We start from the raw sequence: 16117 nt of genomic DNA, 5'->3' as shown, positions 1-16117 counted from the left end.
CGTCATTGACTCTTCGTACAGCGCGTATTCAGCAGATATTGCAAATTCGAATATAATAAAAATAAGCCATGAGTACAATATTTTTCGTAACACTTTTCATCACTTGACAAACCACTTCGGTTACTGGAAGTACCAGCCGAGTGTTATCAAAATTTTTGATAGTCAATATTTTCTTTTTCTCATAAAATGGCTTCTTTATATTTAATAAAATTGTTGCCTATTGCATTACTTCAATAGTTTTATAGTAATTTGTATAAGACTTCCTATCAACATCGTATGAACTTGTAAATTTCAGATTTTTTGATCGAGCCGTTTCCGAGATCATCGCAGTATTTGTCGGAACAGATAAACGGAATAACATTTTTCTAAAAGCCTGTTTTTCATTTTTTACTGAAACCAGTACTCTCCCTTCATCCCTAGAGCTGATGAAAAGTTATTGTGCCTCTACGATAAATTCCAAATGGTAACTATAAAACGACGCAGAGCACTGAAGCAGCCAGTCATTACGTCATAGATTTGATAAAAAAAAATGAATGTGTGTTAAAAAAACTAGCAGATGCACGTAAACTCACAAATTATAACGTTTGAACGGATACTTACACTTTTCAGAGTTAAGAATACCTGTTCAGTTTAGCAGTACATCTACACACGTGCAAGTGTGTGAATTTAGTGCGTGAACACATGTGCTTCGAGCATGCATTGGTTTTAAGATGGCCCTGTTGTTTGCGTATCAAAAATTTTTTGAATACTGGACTGCACTGAGAGACTGTGGAGATGCAAGTTTTATTTATAAGCACACATTATTAGGATAGAAAATGGGGGTGTCATCGTTTATGTCAATTTGGGCGTTGATTAAGGCACAGAAAATTGTAGGTGACAATGAAATTCCAACAGCTGGGCACAATTTTTTACCTCGATATTTGTATAATTTGAGAAAAACAATAAGCTAATGTTTCGTTCTCTTATCAGTTGAAACTCCCACCAATAGTAGGTAAGTTACTTTTTTATCCTGAAATCTTTAATGGATTCTATACCGGCTACAGAATTAAACAAAATCACGTGATTGTCATTAGGAAGAAAATCAGTGGTTGTTTGGATTGTTAAATTATTTTACTTTTAAATATTTAAGAATTGAATTACGACGTTTATCAACTTGCACTTCATTGTAACTCGATTTAATAAAGAAAGAAAGGAAGTACTACACTATGTAAGTCACAAGACTGTGATCGGAATGTAATATAAGATAATTGGAAGTTTGCTATAAAGTAGTAATAATAATGATAATGATAATAATAATATATAAAATACGTGCCTACACAGTATACACATGCCTTTATCGTGAGTGGAAGTGTTTGGGCTTCATATTTGACGTCACGGAACATATCAACAATTGAGTAGCTTTGAAAACGTCATAAATAAAAATATGTGTAGCCTTACTTGACAGTAATTTGTCGACAATGGGGCCTAACAATGAGTTAACACAGAATGATTGCATTGGAATTATCGAGATAAGTAATAGAATGGACCGAGTTTACAACATGATAAACAAATTTGCGAACCGTAAATACAACGCAATAAAGAGCAGAACATACATAGTTCTTCGCATGAAGTACTTATATCAAAGTGGCAATTAGATAATAATATACATTTGTGTACGATTCGGGATGACGGGTATTTCTCAAGTGCCTACTTGAACATCTGATTGCTCTTCTAGAGTTAATTATCGAACTAAGTTCAAGCTTAACTGATATTTTGTGATTTGCTACGAAATCTTTGTCAAGTATTATTTTATGCCGTTGGATTTTTTATACAAGCGTTTTGATGCCTAATCTACCAGATGTGTGATGGAAAACAAGATCTCAATTTCAAGTGGCTGATTTCATCTGTCCTACATTCTTTAATATCGTCTCATGGTAATCAATCTAAGCTGTCAAAAGCCATTTTATTTTCAGCAAATTTCGTTCGAAGGTATGAGTTACTTGGTTTTCCTTCTCCATTTCGATAATCCCAACTTCAGTCGATTCCACTTGATGCTGATTGCTATCTGCTAACAATAAGTAAAGAAACAGCTTGTTAAAACCATCTTATAAATTTAACTATACGTAATTGTCAGCACAGCTCATTTCAAGGAACAATAAATTCTTGATATTTATCTGTGTGCCAAGCTTGTGAAACGTTGAGATACGTATCAAGTGCACTTCTTACTTCAAGACAACGGTACCACCGCTGATTCGCGACCGATACATTACCTATTTGATAAGCTTCAGCAAGTTGAAGAGGTACCTGGTTTTTCAATTTTCGCACAGTACAACAAACCCATTTGAATGAAAACGTAATAGCGAGTACAACAAATTAAGAAAAGAAATAGAGTCTCATTTCGTGCATTGATATTCGGTTATGCAGCTGAAAATTCGATCAGAATGATTGAAGAAACGGGTAAGATAACTTCTGCACATCGTACGTTTGTACGTTTTTGTCGTCATTTTGAAGTAAAAAAATATTGGAATATGAGTAAAGAAATCGAACCACCATTTCTAGATCATCAGCGGTGCAAACTGCTATTTTAATGTTTGTGATAATGAAAAACAAAAGTAATTTTTCTATGAAAAAATCGATATATATCATGAAAAGCATGAGAAATATCTGATTAAAATACTCTGCTCAGAAAGTAGAGTTCAAGTATCTCCGAACAAGATGAAGCTGGTGATCAAGTTTACCTTGAAAAGGAGACTATTTAATGACAGCAACGATCGAATTCAGTTTCTTGATAGTACCAGTCAAACGAGAATTTTGAGCATTAGTTTCCAAGTTGATCTATATTTTCGTTACCTATCCGAAGACAGAATTCTGTAACATAAAAATGCGAATTTTAATGATCAATCGGCAATTATTTTATCTATAGATACCTAACTCTTTTTCCACAACAATAGTTTCATTTACAGCTACAAGCCACAATTCGATGGAAAGTTATTTTATTTGTCAATCAATTCATTAGGATTATAGTACAAAAAAAAAAAAGAAAATCACTTAATTCAAGTACATACAAGTTTGTAAAAAAATTTCCAGGCTTCAGTCTGGTTCAGTCGCTTATTAGATTAATTTTAGAGAATAATGGATTAAAAGTCAATGAACAAATAAAAGTCGCACTTCGTTCAAGCTGTTTTCATCTCACCTCGGCTATTCCGTCATCATTTCCACTTCATTGAAATTCTTCTTGGATATCTCAGAAGTAATTAGTCTTTGTCAAGCTTATCTACATTGTCTAAAATCATTATTATTACTTTAGAGAGGGATAACCGAATATTCGATATAACAACAACCAATTGGTTGAACTAATAACCAATCTCCTTGCAATCTGACCATCTAAACGACATATTGTAAACAGTGTCCAGTTTTTATATACAGTTTTGTTTGTGTGGATATTACAGTTATGCGTTCATAGATACATAAATTCAACAGATTTTCTATCAAGTCGTATTTCACTGATCCAAAACGCGTATGTCTCCCAAAGAATTTTGTTAACTGACCTTTCACTGTAGTGAGAATATTTTCATAATCGCAATAGTCTCCTACAAGCCCATGGCTGTAATTATGTAGGAGTAGTTGTACTTGCTTATCTTCATTAATTTTTTGCTCTAATTACCTCGGTGTCTGACTATTATTTTTCATATGCGTCACTTGACAACTCCAACAACTCCAATCGCAGATGACACAACATGGTGTGTTTATTTATATCTCACACATCGTCAAAGCAGTTCTTATCTGAAACAAAACTCTCATGAATTGGTACGAGTAGATACAAATGTTTGAACAGTAAATAGAGAAGAGGTAGTGATGTTTGCACTAAGAAATGAGCTATTTTAACAACCCGATACAATTTTATAAATAGTTGTTTTGATAATTTTCACACTTAAAACTATTTTTGAAAACTCTGTTTGAAGTGATAAGAATAATTTATCGAACAAACAGTAGCATCGCATGAGTTGACCTAAATACAATCTGACAAGGTGACGTTGAGAGGAATGAAATCTATTTCTGAGCAAAATTTGAATGTTTAAGATAGTATGAAAAATTAAAATAGTTTAAATTTTCAACTTTTTAGAAGTGCCTCGCGAATAAACTGTATAAATCAACAAAGATTCTATTCATTTCCGATACCGATTTAGTTTTTGATGTAGAGCATTGGCACACTAACTAATTTCTCGATTAGATAGAAACGTCATCCGTATCGCTGTAAATCACCAATTGCATCGAGTTAATATCAAGCTTTTACAATATTTGAAAGATTAATAATTATACCTATTCCGAAGCCAGAAGTTTGTCTTCCGATGAGTTTCGCCAAGACACAGTGGAATGGCTAATTGAAGCGACTTGATTTTCACCTGGTTCCTCAGCTAACTTTGCTTCAAGCATCTTAGTACAATATCTGTAAAAAACAGTCAAAAACTAATGTAACAACCTCGGTAGTAACGCAAATTCAGTATATATATATCACATTGTATAATATTGAGATTGAAATAGATTGAATATCAGAGTCTTTTCTAGAAATATTGAAATGAAAATTGTAAGATTAGAAAATATTTAGGAACCACTGGATGTTACAAATCATTCTTGCCTCGTCAGATATTGATGAAGAGACAAGTGAAGTGAGGTTAGGGGCTGGTACGCTGGCGTAAATATCTCTTCATCGATCCATCCGTGGGGTCTTTCGTTGCAGAGAAGGATGGAAAATACCTTTTATGTTTTCGGCCCGTTCGTAGCGGAAAAAGCGAAAAGATTGATCGGTGCAGAGTAAGCATTTCTAGAAAAGAATAAGTTTTGACAGTGTGGAGCGACGAATAATTCACTTGGTGTTTACTAGCGGATATAATTTCCAGATCTGACTCTAACGACAATTTTGAGGTTTAAAATACGTTCTAACCTTGCAACCTTGATAAATATGTCAATGCAAGTAATTGATTCCAAGTCCTAACCACAACATTAATCGTTCTGCAGACACGCATTGGCTGAATTAATAAATGATAGCGAACTCGATATCTGACAGACAATACAAGCAGCGTAGACGCCTGATACAATGATGGCCGATGTACAACAAGCCACGTGACTGTGCAGTGCGATACGATTCGCCTTTGAACGTGGCGCGTGATTTGAACGTCTCGCGTTTGAATACCGAGTAACGTTTGCCGTAGCCGTTGTAGTAAAAAAATTACGGAAAAAGCTCATCTTGAGAAATGAGGGAAATAGTGAGTTGCTTGCGTTTTAATTATATTCTTTTTAAAACTCGTGTTTACTGATATAAATAAAAACTTGGAACTTGTAAAACTCGTCACAGTTTACTAATCACGTGTAGAGGTCAAGGAATGTCTATTTTTATGAAAAATGGCTGAACTTCATGCCATATTTTTTTTTCTTGATTTGTATTCCAATCATCAATATTTAGAGATTACCTGTTTGTGTATAGGGCTCCGTGCAAGTTGGGGTTATTATATTAGTTTTACTATTTACAACAGAATCCCTGTCTCGTATCAGCGGTAAAATAACTTTTACAATAATGTTCACGCTTGTGTTTGTGTATACTTTTCTACAAAAATCGTTGCCCAAATTTCCCCAACTTGTCTCTATAACTCAAAAGCCTGAACACTTTCGCGGAGTTATAAACTGTAAAAATTGAAATTCTATACCTCGAATTGATTCATTTATTTGACATTCTGAACTTTATTAATGTGGTATAATGTATACATATATACGTTTAATGACACTGTTTTGTTGCTTGCATTAATTTGAATAATCGTGATATTAAAAAAATTGAATACATATCTGGATTTAAACCGACTGGGTTTATACAGATTTTTTATTTGTCGACCTCTGAACGATCATGAATATCTGTGTCGAAACTGAAACTTTCTGTTACCTTCTAAATGTATCTACGCGATACGTAATAGCTATCCGAAAATGCATGAATAATTGATTATAGTAATTGTACGAGAGATGGTGCGCTGATACATCGAAAAGAAAGAAATCAAAGGTGTTGAATATCACGCTGCGCTGTAAGGAATGCCTTGACGCTGCTCATTGTAAGTAAATCAAAAAGCTGTGCAGAAACATATAGTATACATATGTATGTACATGTATAAATTTACTATGCACCATGTAAGCGACGCTCAACGCATATAACTGGATATGCTTGATTGTTTCGCAAAAAAAAAAAATGATTAGGTACTTGAGTATCATTCCAGGCGATAAAAAACGACTACAGAGGTATGTGTAGGTGGAGATAAAAATATAAAATAGAATAATTGTGAACTTGTTCGCACTCTAACACATGTGCAAAAATTCGGTGTCAAAATTGGAGCACTAAAAAAAAGAACCAAAAAATGTGCGGAAATATCTACACGACGAAACCCCATACAGGAATTTCAATTTTCTCTTTTCCTACCTTTTTCCAAAATATTTTCAATGCTTGGAATGAACTCGATTTCAACCTACGAGTTTTCAAACCTTTCTCGTTGTCAGAAACGTCCCAATTGATTTTTAACATTCATATCATAAACGGTTTTAATGTGATGAGGTATAAACGACCGTAAATTGCTTTTGCTCGAACACGTAATACATGAGTATGAAACAAGAAAACTGGATTACAAAAAAAAAAACACGACTCCCATTCCGAAGTTTGCGTAAGAATTTTTTAAATCTAAAAGCAAATTATTTATTCCGTGATATCTGACTAAAAATCAATTTACACGTTTCTAAAACGGATTAGAAAAATTCATTGTAGACTGAGCATGAGTTTTTCAAAGAAGTTGCGAAAATTTGAAAGACTATTTACAGAGACTGTACTATCGTAAAAAAATCTCCTAGCTAAAGTGAAAAATGTCTATAGAGTTTGCATGGAACACCCCATATGCATCAAGATGAAGAGAATATGTCAACTCTGAAACAATACTCGGAATTTTTTCAATTTCTTTATTGAACTTGTTAATTATTTATAAATATTGGAGAATGATTTTGAAAAGGACCTTCTTTAAGACCTCTAAAAATTCTCAAAAACTGTATTCTAAATTCTGAGAACTTTCAAAAAAGTTCCTTTTCAAAATCGTTTTAATAATTATAAATAATGAGAAGTTGAAAGAAAATCTGATAAAAAATCAGGGTACCGTTTCAGAGTTGGGACAATCGGAGTAAAAATCTTAAAAGAAAATCAGAAATGGTGAGGGTCAGACGTTGGTCGGGTTTGCATGGAATTTCCCGTGTATATTGTACAAAAAATATTTGTATCCATGCGTTATTCTCTCGCATTGTTAACATTGGCGCAGAAACTCCTGCGAGCCAAATAATTAGCGTTTCTAGGGATATTATGCTGATTCGCCTGTACGAGGATGTATGTACGTATGTATGAACCAGCCTAAGCACCTAGAGAACCATCGGAGTGACATTTAATCCGCAAGTAAAATCAAGCCTTTTGTACGTTGATCGACAAGACATTTTTACGCCAAGTCGATCAGGTTTAAACATCAATAACTTTTGATTTGGTTAAAACTTTTTTCAGGCGATAACACAACCTTGAAGCCCTCATTAATTTTTTGTTCAATTTTTTGTTTTTCTTCTTGCAACCGTTTTAGGATTGCGAATATTGAAACTTTGTTTCTGAACCTTACACCGTTTTATATTTTTCAGGAAAATGTCAGTTGCCTTTTTTTTGTTTTGTAACTTCGAATGTGTTGTTCAAGATTTTGAAAATTATTGGATTTCACTCAGAATTAGCGCCTGAACACTTTCAGACGTGTGAAACAATTAAACATTAGTGAAACATTAATTTCTGTGAATAAAAAACATTCAAGGTGTGAGAAGAACATAAAAAAACAAACAATTTCATCATGGTGCCTATCTTGAAATAATCGGAATAAGAAATGACATTTTTGAGAACTTGTTGAAAATCTGACAAAAAATGGAACTATGAAGAGGCTCAAATATTGATAACCCAAAAACATTTTGATAAATAGAAAAGAAATTATTAATTGTCACTGTAAAAAAAATTTCAACCAAATTAAAAATTGTGAAGTCAAAACCTTGTTGAGCAACCACGAAACAATCCATATATGTCTCTATACTTTCCTATATACACGTGCAGCTGATTGCAGAGCTTACAGTATCATTTTCACATATACAAAAATCATCTGTAGACAACATACGCGCTTGATACCAGAGTTCAATTTTTTGTATTATTTTCCCGACCTTTTTATACCTATCATATATAACTCGAACAACGTCGTTCTGGATTTATTGATGTCTCCTGGTCAGTTTTTCAATTAAACAAGTTTTATGTTCGACAGAAAAACATGTAACGGTTACTTAGTCTCATACGAGTTTGCATGATGTTGTAAATGGAAATAAATTTTTTGTTTTTTTTTGTAAAAGAAGGATTTTTCAACGCAATTAGCGAGTGAGAGTGAAGTAACGTGAGACTTTCCAGAATTGTGGTATAGATGATTTCTGGATTAAAATGAAAACTGTATTTACATTGCGCACACCACATTGATAAAGTATAATCTCTACGGAATGCGAGACACATTATATGGGATACAGATAATCATAACTTCTCTGGTACGTCCACTACTGTATGCTATATATTACATGCAGTGTATTCCGTATCATGAAAAGTACAAAACACAGTGTTAAGTTAAAAAACATCTAATCTACTTTCTCATATCACGATATGTACGTATGTCCTAGTAAATAGTGAATATAATATCAATTAACCCAGTTGCCAAGGTAACTATGTGTTAACAACATGAATTACAGAAATATCCTGTGCGTTATACAAACAACTCTATCATGCAAGGCCGTTATCATGTGACTACTCTAGCTAGGCCACGTGACATATTGTTAATCCGTATTGAAAAGGAGGAGGTTGACAAAATTTTCTTAAACTGGATAAAATTCCTCCTTGATAAAACGGGTGATGAAAAAAAATTATCTTATTCAATTGAACAAAACCAATGTCTTGATTTTTGTGTTGTAAACATAACATATATCTTATACTGAGGTATTCGATCGTATATTACACTTGCTTTCGATAAACCAGAAGATGTCTTCCGTTCAAATACGTCTTGTTTGTGACATAATAAAAAAAAAAAAAGAACAATTCAAATTAGGAGGCGTTACTTTATTTGCTAATGAGAGATGACGAACGTACTAACAATAAGCATAATACTCAACTACCATTCAGGGGGAATTATTGCAATATGATGCGCTACATGGATTGTAAAGGTGAATAATTATGCTCATGTTGCAATAATTAACAAACTGCTCTCGCTACATCATTCGTTCAAATCGCGGAACTGGGTTACTAAATGATTCAATAATATTTAGCAATAACAACGGAGCAACAACGGTACCCTAGAATGGATTGAGATTGGCATTCACATAAACGAATAAAAATATTTTGTTGAGCTAGGCAATCTTTTTTCTCCGTGTACATATTAAATTAAAATAAATCTGCACGTGACATAGTGATTTCGTAATACCTACTAGAATCACCAAAGTTCGCGAATAAACCGTATGCCGCAAAAAACTAGGACAATTCACTATCAGCCATGTGTACGGAGCTATTCCTGAACCTGAACCCGAACCCTATAAACGCTAAACAGCCAATTTCCATTACCCACCTACGCTGCCTAACCATATTTATGTGCACCGACACTATACGGATCTAGATATAGATTATGTGCATAGGTATGTACACACATGTAGGTCTACTACCTACATAAAACATCGAAGACCGGCTACCGTGCAAATAAACCGATGAGTTGTATATTTTTGTTTCTGCCTATAGATATAGCATAAAACATATTTTATTTTCCCATCATTTTTCTTTTCGCATCAGATCTATACACCACAAGTATGAACTCGTGTAAAGACCTGTGCAAGACAAATTGTGCAGTTCGCCAGTTAGCGGAACGAATGGGGTACATATGGGGGGTGGTGAAGAATTAAATTTAAAAAAAAAAAGAAGAAAAGAATCCTGATGTCGATTCTTTTTCCACGTTACTCTTCTCTCGCCATGTATAAAATGTATAAGTATCGCAAATTGTACCATCTGGATGTTAAACTTCTATTTATTCCGACTTGTGTATTTAATTTACACGTTCATGTACTTATTTGCAAGCATTTGTAACTCTACAACGACTCATTTATTCACTAATTGCTCTGCATAATTTGGTGATATTTCGTTACTTTCAGTTCAAAGTTTCATTAAGTAGTCAACTTGTATACAATATATTGTAGTTCTTTTAATCATGTAAAGAGTAAAATCCCCACACTAATGAACATGTATGTAGTGACATACCTGTATTCCTTCCTTCCCTCTCTCTCTCTCTTTCTCTCGGTATCCTTCTCTTTTCCCCCGTGTCCTCTTCTAGGCAGTGAAACAAAAGAGCCCAGCAGGTAAGCAGGTAGAAATCATGTTCTATCATCTACGGGCTACGTGAATGATAAATTTCAAATGTATAACTATAATTGACTGCCGGAGGATGCACGCTATCATAGATAATGGATACATAAATAGATCTCTCACCGGGTGAGATTAACTTGTGAAATGCCTAGACTAGAAATGACTAGAGAACGGTCTGATTTCGAGCAAAGAAAACTGCCTTAAATTTTCCATTTATGATTTCGGAACAATTTCATTTAATAATTATTTTTATCATATGATTCAAACCAATTTTTAATATCGATTAACAATGCAGGAGTAAAATGGAATCAGCCTGGTTGATTAATGAATAAATATATATAAAAAGTTGGGTCAACAGCAAGAAAAATGCGGCCAGCATGAGCATTATTTAGCGCAAAATCGACGTTGAATAACAAAGTATTGCAAAACCGTGATGTAATTGACGTAAAAAGAGTTTCTCACAACGCTAAAGTTAATTCAAGAGCTAAAAGTTTACCGAGACTTGTTCAAAATTGCGTTATGCAAACAAGCCAGAGACTGAAACTTGAAGAGATCATCTGTACTTCAACATAGTAATTAAATATGTTACCGTACAAACAGTTTTGAAGTAAAATGTGTACACACACGCAGTTGACAATAAGAAGCAACACATTAGCAACAAGAAATATCAGTCACAATAGTACTACAACAGTTACAATACTTTGATCAAGTCCGATAAAGTTCAAGCTCTTTGCTCCGTAACTTTGCCAAGACGTAGAATATTTTTCGCAATAAAATTGAGAGTTGCGTGAAACAAGTACATGAATAAAACTAAAACGATTGGACCAGCTCGGGAATATCGATCGTGAAAACTCATAGCGATAGTCCCAGAGTCGGTGTGTGTATTGCAATGTGCGAAACTGGCCTGTTGTGTTCGCGGTATAGCTGTGGATAAGTAGAGGCTTAGGGGTGCAGGTACACGGAGGTAATAAATACCCCGCATGTATAGGGGTAATTGAAAATCGAGTTTATATGCGCGCTAATGGATTGAAGCTGCGGTCATAATTCCAATAATTGAAGGGTAATCAACTGTTTTCCAGTTAAACCAAAACCTCGTTACACATCTCCTACAACTTCGGGTTAGATAGGTATCCACACCCTGGTACATACACTTGTAGGGTGAAATCCGTGCTATAGCTATACATATTCACACGCTGCACCCTCACCCCGCATAACGAAAATTCCCTAGCCGAGCCGCCCGACGTGCGGATAATAAACTTGTCGCCGTACGGAATGACGCGTACCTGCAACCAACCAATCTGCCCACCCATTCCACCCACTGCGAACACTTCCTCCGGAGAAACTCGGTCCGACCGCGGTGTTCGGGAGTTAAAGTTGAATGGCGCAAACGAGAGTCGAGACAATAGCACTTAGTTTAGACTAATTAACGCCCGTCCCATCCCGTCGCGTCGCGTTGCGGAGGTTTCAAAAGCGCGTGCGAGTACAACCTCTTCTACACATGCATACACGTGGGTAGAAACATTGTTCCGCGCGTTCTTCGCGTGATTCGAAAAATCTCGAGGCTCGAAGGCGGCGTTTATACGTGCAAGTATCCAGCTGTAGTAAGCGGTATAGTATAGTAGGTAATATATATTCCTTGAAAATGTGAAAATAAAAGAAGATTATGTTTAAACAAAACAAAACAAAAAAAAAAAAAAAAACAAAAAAAAGGAGGGAAAAATAAAGGAAAACAAGGCGAAATGAGAAATAAAAATCGGCTCGTTTTTAGCCCGGTTAACGGGCGTGTTTAGCCTCGCGGTGCAAAACCGTTTCCGAGGGTATAATACACACTCGCTCACACAACGGGCGCGCTCGGAGCGCCTAAACGCCAGGCGCTCTTTGTGAACGAGTCTGTTTGAAATTCCTGCGTCCCGAGTAACTCGAGCCCAGCCATTTCGTTCGGTATTAATTGGTTCCACGTCAGACCCCGTATACCCTCTCCGCCGGCAGCCGAGGCGAGGCTGGTGTCGGGTCCGGACTCGGGCCCCAACCCCAACCCAAACCCCGACCCCGATCCCAACCCCAGGCCCGGGGGTTAGGAACAGGAAGGTTCGGAAACCTTCCGTGCTGCATGTTTTTGCCACGACCCCTGGGTCGCTCGGCGGCTCCCCTAGCGGCATCCCTTCCGCCCGGGGTACATAAAGCATAATAAAGGCCTGCGGAATCGGTCCGCGCGGAGTGAGCGTCGAGTCGGCTCGTCTCGAGACGCGTTCCGATTGGCCCACGTGCCAAGAGCCGGTAACGCGGTTGGCGTTTTTGCCGACCGATACGCCTATTTATTCCTGCTGGGCGTAACTCCGATTTTTCCACGCGAAGATTGGCCCCCGTCGTTCGTCCAGCGTTCTTATAGGCTCTGAGTCCCGGGTCGACGCTCCGCGCGGACTCGCCGAGTTGAAGATGCCTCGGCAATCAAGTAGAACCTCCGGACGACAGAGGATAGCGGATCCGTGAAAGACGGTGAGAGGGAACGCGGTCGCAAAGGGGGAAAGACGCGGCGGCCATATTTAGAGAAGGAAATCAGTGAAGAGCATTCGCGTTTCGTTTCGCATCGAACTGCAGCGGCAGCGCAATCCGACCGGGACTTCGCAAAGAACGAACGTACGAACAAGGGAAAGAAGGAAAGAAAGAAGGAAGGAAGGAAGGAAGGAAGGAAGGAAGGAAGGAAGGAACAGGAGGCGAGTTCGCGGTGTGTATAGAAACTCGCTCCGGAGTTTTACCAGGCTCTTCGCTCTTGGTTTCCCCGCGTGGCTAGATGTGCCCCGTGTAATGCGGATAGGTACACAAAACCACCCCTGTGTGCATATCCAGATGGGCGCATATGCATACATAGGTAGTACCTACATACATGCCTTGTGTACCCACACCCAATCTACCCGCCGCCATTTTGAATAGATGTTTGCAGGCATCTATGTATGTATGTAACTATGTATGTACATACATGGAGTATGTACTCATTACGAACATTCTTTTATACCTCCTTCGCTCCTTGCACCTACGCTATTCTCACATTATATCTATGATGTATACCCTATACCCTGTGTAAGGCGCAAGCATAACGTGCAGCGCTCGAATGCCCCAAGAATTTTTACGCGTCCAGCTTATATATACATCGTGGATAAAATATCACTCTGATCATAATAAAAACCTCAGGCGTGGTCACAGGTGAATGCAGGTGTGGCTTTACATTGGGGATCAAGCAATCTGATCAAAAGTGTCGAAATAAACAAACTGTGAAATAATATCGTGCAACTGCACAACGTCGTGAAATAAAACTTCATTCGAACAATAGTATAGTGAATAGTGTCTGTAAAAGTAACGCTCATTTTGTTCGCAATTGATTGCAGCTTCTCTACAAACCTCATCGGATTGATTTACTGCAATATAGCATATTAGCATTCATTTTGCAATGTAGTTTAGTTTAATATGCGGTTTATTATTTATAACTTGCATAATGATTCGACGTAAAACGTCGACAGATTAATCCAGAAACTAATCAATGGAACATCGGTCAGAGAAGATTTTCAAATAAATCATTCCCGCGAGCGTAACGATCTGTGATCCATTAAACTTGAATAAAAGTTTCGGTTTCGACGTTAAAATGAGTTATACAATAACGCCACCTCCCTCAAGTTTTTGGTAGGGTACATAACTGAGTAGTCGGAATAGTATTTTAATAATATTCGGCCTAGCATCTTGAGGTCTATATGGGACATTCCATGTCAAATTTATCTATGTTTTCCCTCACCATTTTGATTCGTTCCGCAATTTTTTTTACGATTCTCCGATTTAAAAAAGGCGCTCCTGAATTTTTAAAATTTTTTTTCGTTAACCATTTTTTTTTTATGTATATATATATTATTCAAACCCATTTTGAAAAGGGGGGTTTTTTGAAATCTGAAAAAATTCTGAAAAATCTAGTTTCTCATTCCGATCATTCTGACACCTGGCCTATGATGAACCGATTTTTTCTTCTATTTTCTTTTTAGCACTTTTAACATTTTCAACAAATTAAACGAAACTCTGTCTCCCAACGTTACGAAAAATCTTAAAAAATTTTCAAAACTCGTTGAGACTTGAGACTTTGTAACTTCTTTAGCTGGACTATACATCCTATACACCATACAGATACCCATGTTCTTGCACCCCGCGTTACGACATTTGTCTATCTCATGCAAGCGATAAAGTAACGTCCTTATCCGTATGCGTGTGCGGCGCTTCTAGGGGTTTCCGATAGATTTCCCGTCGGCATGCAACGTTACAGGCGTTCGTCACCGTAGGCACTACGTGTTCGCTCACTTGTGTAAATATGTACATGTCCTCAGACAAGTCACGCGTGAATATAATAGCCGGGTATTGGCACACATAGGTATGTGTCTATAAATACATGGCAGTCGATTATATATATACGAATACTGAATATAACACTTTAGACGACCGCGAGTTCGGGAGTCGCTCGACTATATTAATTATCGCTGACCGATAGGTACGTGCTTATACATACATACCTTTACGTAGCATAGAATACAAGTATTGCACAAGATAACTCCTCAAGATTACATGGCATACGTATAATAGTAACAACAGGTATACGTGTAATGCAAGATATTGTGCATCGGGGTGTGAAGGAATATGATACCGTGAGTTCTTCTTGAAAGGACCTGCGCGACAATTGCATACGACTCGTCTAGTTTACAAGCGTAGCCAACTCTGTAAAAATATCCCCAGATGCGTAGAGGTTATGGTTGACTGTCACTTGTCAACCGGTCGATCCTAGGGAATTTATTATTGGCGGGAAAGGCTTCGTTCAGGCTGCGAGCACGGATGCTAGCCAATGAAAATACGGCAAATTGAATCGCGCGCACTACGAGCAAGTCCTTTTGAAAAGAACTCTCGGCATACGCGCTAAATACCTACCTCGTGCCATTGCACCGCGTCCACGCAACCGAACGAAAGTACATATAATAATCCGCGGTGTGCACGCGTGCAGTGCGCATCGATGCAAGGAAGGAGCAATTGACGACGGAGCCAGTTGGCAGTCGGATTCTCCTCAAGAATGATGCAATTAACCAATAAACGCATTCTCCAATGCGCCCCCGAATACAAACGCGGGGTGCTGGACATGCGGACGGCGCACGTGCATCGCGACCCTCTTCCTTAATGCACTCCGTGCCCTACACCTACATAATGCGCACAAAGTGAGTCGGTCATTATTCTGCCGTGACGGTTTGACGTGACGTGGGTGTGTCCACGCCTTTCCGAGTGTCTTTTCTCGTATGCAATTTGGACACCCTGCTCCTTGTGCAATGGCCGATTCGACGAAGTCGATACCGTTTCTACAGAAGATATTTTTTACAAAGTTCGATTCTACAGAATTATTTTAGGTGTATATCCACAGAGATCCTCCTAAAAAGTCAATTTTACAGTTGAATTCTTTTAGATTGCTCGTTTCTGCAGAGAAAGTTTGTACAGAATAGCGACCTGCAGTTCGTTTCTACTGAATTTAGGTTTCGAAGTTTGATTGTACAGAATTCGGTCCTGGAAGTTCGTTCCTTATACATTCAATTGTCAATTTCGTACATTTTCATTTAATTTCATTCAATCTAATTTAATTTAATTTAAATCATTTGA

At 37.2% G+C, this 16117-nt stretch overlaps 1 long non-coding RNA gene across 1 annotated transcript; it reads right to left on the bottom strand.

Annotated features, from left to right (window-relative positions):
* Positions 1-1990: 1990 nt before the first annotated feature.
* On the bottom strand, positions 1991-4406 carry LOC124413218. The gene is made up of 3 exons (XR_006929852.1): positions 4300-4406; positions 3644-3762; positions 1991-2047 (listed from the first exon to the last, which is right to left on the bottom strand). It is a non-coding gene; the product is annotated as an uncharacterized LOC124413218 (long non-coding RNA).
* Positions 4407-16117: the final 11711 nt, after the last annotated feature.

Source organism: Diprion similis, chromosome 12 (assembly GCF_021155765.1).
Source record: "Diprion similis isolate iyDipSimi1 chromosome 12, iyDipSimi1.1, whole genome shotgun sequence".
Classification (NCBI taxonomy): Eukaryota; Metazoa; Arthropoda; class Insecta; order Hymenoptera; family Diprionidae; genus Diprion; species Diprion similis.
The sequence above is the reverse complement of the archived record's forward strand: the minus strand, read 5'-3'. Positions and strand labels throughout refer to the sequence as shown.